General features: G+C 49.7%; 1 long non-coding RNA gene across 1 annotated transcript; it reads right to left on the bottom strand.

Moving 5' to 3' along the window:
* Positions 1-3,404: 3,404 nt before the first annotated feature.
* LOC148006120 (uncharacterized) lies at positions 3,405-4,805 on the bottom strand. Its single transcript, XR_015621255.1, has 2 exons — positions 4,133-4,805; positions 3,405-4,037 (listed from the first exon to the last, which is right to left on the bottom strand). It is a non-coding gene; the product is annotated as an uncharacterized LOC148006120 (long non-coding RNA).
* Between the last annotated feature and the right edge of the window lie 1,240 nt (positions 4,806-6,045).

Below are 6,045 nucleotides of genomic sequence, written 5' to 3'. Positions count from 1 at the left end.
TCAGGTCTGCTACCCTGCAGCTGGGGCCCGGGGAGCTGCTGCTCACATAACCTGCGGCTGTGCCCCTAAGGGAGCCAGGACCACCTTCTTGGGCCCAGAAGAACCCATCTTAGGGACAAATCAGCCTACAGTAAATAAAATTACAAAGAAACGGCAAAATTACATTAGTGGAAACTGTATGTAGCACACAGATAGCCGTGGGTCCTCCGGTCCCTGCTGTTTCACATGAAGACTTGTCTTTACCCTCAAGCCATTCAAACAATGGACAAAGCTATTCGTTCTGGTCCAGTGTTATTTCCTTCTGCCTCTGGTCTTCCTTCCATACTTTCTCCTTTCCTCTCCCACCCCTTCTCTGTCTGCAAGCATCTATTAAGAATCTATTCTAAATGTGGAGTGGTAATCAGCATAGAAGTTAACTCAGATAAGCACAGGCCATAGTTCCAACATGGAAGAGATTTAAGCCTCACCCGTGCCTTTCAGGGGGGCAGGGCTCTGACGTACAGAGGTTTTGGGGGAGGGCATTAGTGTCACAATCAAGCCCCCATATGCAAGCTCTTGCAGCTTCAGAGTTTCTGGATGAGATTGACACACTGCTAATGTCCCCAATTATCTAGGAGTAAGAGGTGGTGATGACCAGTTTGAGAACCCAAGCACCATCTTATAGAAGGCCAGTGGAATTTATTTCCCAAGCCCTGGACACTAAGCTGTACCTGGAAGTCTTCCATTGCCTCTCTCTTTCTCCTTTGAGCCCATCTTTCTCCTCAGAAGCAAAACAACCAGAAACTTAGATGTTTGATACAGTGTTGACTCCCAAGCCAGGCAGCCTGGCTGTAAAACTATGACACTATCAAGGCACCCTCGCACCAGCACCGCCATTGCCTGGGTGTGTGGACTCAGTCCAGCCACCTCAGTATTTTGATCTGTAAAATGGGTTCGCGACCAGCTACAATCCTGGCTGACTATGGGGAATAGGGCCATCCCATATAAGGAAACCAGTACATAGAAGACACAACAAATGGCGGCTGTTCCAGTAGCTTCTGTAGTGAGGTAGAGCTTGCCTTTCAGCCGCCCTGCTGGCTGAAGTGTCATTAGAAAGAGCAGTGTTGAGAGATTCCTCCTGAGTTGGCACTGACAGGAGCTGTGACAGTCTGCCTCTAGAAAAAAACTCTCAGCTAGCTGCCTGGCCCAGGGGGACTCCAACCCTGACAGTCTGCCCAGACTCTGCAAGATGTTTCCGACATGTTAGTGTTCTTGAGGGACACACAATAGCTGAGCTCATTCTTCCTGCCATCATTGTGTAGCATCTGCCCAGCCCTTACCAACAGCGGAAAAATAAGGACACCGGGGCATGCATTTAGACCGCCAACCTTTGACAAGCTAATGGGGCCTCCTAGAAGTCAGTCTCTATAGCTGCCTTCTGCCCATGTACCAAGAGGTTTTGGTGTATTTTGTTTGTTTGGTTGGTTGGCTGGTTGGTTTGTAGGTAGGATTTGTAGGGAGCAGCTCTGGTATTCAGGCTTCATGAATACCATTGTCTTGTGTTTTCGTTCCTGTATAGTAGAGTATGACACACAGTGAGTATTCATAAATGCTAGATGGATGGATGCCTGAATAGATGGATGGGTGGGTGGTTAGGTTAATGGGTGGGTGGGGTGGGTGGATGCCTTAGTAGATAAATAAATGGATGGATAGGTAGATAGGTGGACAGATGAATGGATGGGCAGGTGGATGGGTGGGTGGGTGCGAGGGTTGAGTGGATGGACGGGTGGGTGAGTGGATGGATGGATGGATGGATGGATGGATAGATGGATGGTCAGAATATTGAGAATATTAAGTAAAAAAATGCTTATTTCATGCCAAAGAATTTCATAAGCACATAAGAAGCTGGCCTTAGAGCACAGTGGGACATGGGCTCTGAGAAACGCTATAAGGACCATTGACACGGGTGAGCTGCTAACCACCTTAAGAGCCAAATAAGCCATTGCTTGTATATATGTAAGATGTGCATCACAGAGGTATGAACTGCAGACTTAAGGCCAGCCCAGTCCCATCCAGTTCACTGTAAATGACGGCTTGAGCCTTGGTTTCTTCCCCATCACAAGAATATAGATATGGTACCTCCTTGGAGGGTATCGGGATACTTTTCAGATACTGCCAGCTAAGCAGTTTATGTAGTCTGACAGGCACCCATGGTCAATCAAAATACCCTTCCATTTAGAAAGCACAAACACCCATTACTGATATTATTATCTAGGATAGAGAACCTTCTAGAAAGTTCATACGTAGAAAGAACAGTGTGTGGTTTCCTGATACACTCACTTCATGTACCCAAGGACCCCAGGACCAAATGGAACCTCCATCCTACCCATCTTGGGAAGATAGGTTGTAAAAGTGACCATGTTGTACCAATCATAGTAGAGACCCCAGCTCAGCTATATACCTGCTAAGTCAACTAGAGCCTCAGATTCCTCATCTATAAAATAGAAATGACATCCTGTTCTGAATATGATGCTTTTTTTTAAAACCAAGAGTTATGGTAGCTTTGTCAACCCTGAATCATCTGAAGACAGTCTCCATGAAGGATAGCCTACGTCAGGATAGTGGGGGACTGTCTTGATTGCCTTAGCTGTTGTGGGGAGGCTCCCTGTGAGTGTGAACGGCACCTTCAGGTCCTACGAGATAAATGCATGCAGAAGAAGGAAACCTCCCTTCGCTTTCTTGGTCTTCACTCTGGCTGGAGAGTTCATCTACCCTGTTGCTGCCACTGCCAATCTCTTCACCACTTTTGGAACCAGCCTGTGTCGGCTTCCAACATGGACTGAAGACCAGCAGCATCCCAGGTCTTTAGCACTAGAACGCTGAGGTGTCCAGCTTCACAGATTAAGTAGCAATCAAGTTCTCAGGCTCTCAGGTGTGAGACAGCCATTGATAAATTCTCTTTTAATATATGTTCATTCTATTGGTTCTGAGCCCCCCTCTACTCCCCCAGAGAACCTTGACTAATCCAGCAGGTGGACTAGTTACTTCTCTAGTTGACTAATCCAACAGGTAGACTAGTTACTTCTCTAGTTGACTAATGAGAAGGTGGACTAGTTACTTCTCTAGTTGACTAATCCAGCAGGTGGACTAGTTACTTCTCTAGTTGACTAATCCAGCAGGTGGACTAGTTACTTCTCTAGTTGACTAATCCAGCAGGTGGACTAGTTACTTCTCTAGTTGACTAATCCAGAAGGTAGACTATTTATTTCTCTAGCTGCTGTTACAGAATACCTGACAACTGTGGAGTTTCTTAAACTCACAGTTTGAGAGTACAGTCCATCATGGCGGGTACAGCAAGATGGTGGGACCTTAAGACAACCTGCCTCATTGCGTCTTCAGTCAGGAAGAGAGATGAACGCCTGTGCTCAGCTCACTTTCTCTTTTTTATTCAGTTCAGGACCCCCAGCCTGATGTGGTGCTGTCCTGTAGGGCGGGTCAATTTACCTAATTAGCCAAATCTGAGCAACACCCTCACAGAAACTCCTGGGTACTTGTCTCCTGGGTGTTTCAAGATGCTGGCAAGTTGATAATCAGTATTAACTATCACACCATAATGAAGTCAAATCCCTGCTCTGGTAGATGCTCCGGTCCACCTGCCCTTTGCCCTTAACCAAGCAACAGGAAGTGAATCCTGATTTGGGCTGAAATACAAGAGAGACCTCAGGGAGGGCTGGGCAACCAGAGAGGATTTTTCCCTTCAGGCGGATCTTGCAGAATGGGGCACACCGGCTTCAGACAAAAACCCGCCCTTGGGAATTAAGTCACTGTGTTCCAGGAGTTGGAGGGACAGGGTATGGAGGGGGCACTGTACCTACTCAGTCTGTACACTGTGGTGTAAAAAGGTAGTCACAGCCTGTACTCCCAAGGGCTCCTTTAAAGCCAGGCTTCAGACTGGAACTCAGCCAGCTGCAGGCTTGGTAGATGACATAGTTCAGCAAGATCGGATGTCACAAGTCCCGTGGGGGCTGGGCAGAGCGGTGTCAGTGTGATGCAGAGGCCTGAGGGAGGCAGGATCAGTAGGAAAGGGATAAGGGGGTGGATTTGAAAGACAGGCTTTGAGTGTTTATTGAGGGCTGCTCCCACCTACTCTGACCTTCTGTTCCTCCGTCTCTTCCCTTGGTGGCCACATGATCATCTTTCTGCTTAGAAGTTTTCTGACGATGCTCTCGAGTAAAGCCAGGCTCCTCAGTGCGCTCCATGCTGTTTCTTGCTGCCCATCCATGCATCAGACCACAGGGCCTTTGCACGTGCTTTCCTCTGGGGGAGGAGGCTGCTTCTTTCTTCTCCTCCGGTTAACACACATCCATTGGGATCTCAGCTCTAATACATTTTTCAGTTCGGGCCAGCAAGCACTAGGTAATTCTCCTGGCGTCAGTGAGCCGTTTCCTCCCCGACCAAGGAGGAAGCTCCAGACGACAAGCCCTGGGACGTTTCTTACTCCCTCATCACAGCCGCTGTGCTAGGCGCTAAGTATCCGGTATGGAGCCACGGAGACTGCACTGAAAGCCAGGCGCCATGTCTAACACTGGGGAGGACACAGGCAGGCAGGGACTCTCGCGACCAGAGGTTAGCCTTGAGAACAGAGGCTATGGTCCATCTGTTGGACCCTTGCCCCTACCGCCCTCTCACCCCACTCTACACACACACTGGCTGTCCCAGAGTCTCTTGGGGACTGGCCATCCCCTGACAACATCAACAGCAGCCAGGCATGACCTGATGCTTATCTGGCTCAAACCGGCTGGGCCCAGGCTCAGAGGAGCTAAGGCAGACTCCATGGCAACAGCCGGCTCTTCTATCCGGAATGGCTCCCAGGGATGGCCAATCAGGATTCTCTGCTCTCAGGAAATTGGCCCAGGGGCCAAGTTTAGAATGACAATAGTCTTTGAGGGAACAAACAAGCACCTTTAAATTGCAGAGAAAGCAACGTTGCCACAGGTTGCCTGGGAGAGCCCAGGGAGGGGAAACCATAGCTGCTTCAGCAGGACCCATAGATCTGTTCACAGAGGCATCCATTCAGGGTCCCGAAGCTCCTTGCTGGGGTATGAGGAGTGATTTCCTAGAGCAGGTCAAAAGAGGCTCTACACAGTTAAGACCCAGAAAGACCGTTGTCAGCAGATCTGGTCGTGGAGACAGCACGGGATGTCTGTCTACCTGCCTGTGTCTAGGGTCCTCCTTTACACAGGGAAGATCAAAAGCAAGACTCCTGTGAGCCCGCTGTGAGGCCTGGATCTGTTAGGATCTTAGGTGAGCACCCTGGAGCACAGAGGGCGGGAGTCTGCAACTGTCTTCAAGGCCTGGGTGCTGCTGGTTGAGTAGGACGCTGTGGAAATGAACCGGGTGATGTCTTCTGTGGAGTCTCCTATTAGGTCAGCAACATCCCCCCCGTGCCTGGTGACTTCAAAAGGCTGAGACCAAACACTACTGTTCTGGGCACTGCCCATTGTGGCTCACACGGCCTAGAAAGGAGACTCTAGCCAGTTAAATTTCTTAAGTTTCGGCACAGGCTGAGGTTTTCATGTCGATTCTGCAGCGGGCAGGGGGGAAGGGTTGTCTATTCTTCACAACCACTTTCCAGAGCACGATGATGAGGACCAGAGAGAGCTCAAACAACTTCCTGGGTTGCCAGACCATGAAATCAGACATTCTCACCAAGTCCACTGTGAAGGCGCCATTGAAGCTGCTCGCCCATTTACCACCAAGGACCACGACGAGCCACCGTTGGCCTGAAGTGCTTCTGGCTTGGTCACCTTTGCCTGAATAACTATCTTGGCTGGCCTATGTGCTTCCCCCCAAGTCTTCAGAGGGATTAGGAACCTTGAATGATCAAGGGATGCTGGCAGAACGCACCAGGACAACATCCGGGTGAGCATCGCCCCGTGCTCCGGAGCACCACCCTGCCCTCGATTAAGACCAGGCACAGGCCCAGAAACAGCCGCCAACAGCTGGCTGATGATCTGGCTTCCAGCCCACATGTGCTGCTGTGAGGGCCAGCTGTGCTAATGCCTA

This window comes from Rattus norvegicus, chromosome 5, assembly GCF_021556685.1.
Source record: "Rattus norvegicus strain SHRSP/BbbUtx chromosome 5, alternate assembly SHRSP_T2T, whole genome shotgun sequence".
In the NCBI taxonomy this organism is placed as follows: Eukaryota; Metazoa; Chordata; class Mammalia; order Rodentia; family Muridae; genus Rattus; species Rattus norvegicus.
The sequence above is the reverse complement of the archived record's forward strand: the minus strand, read 5'-3'. Positions and strand labels throughout refer to the sequence as shown.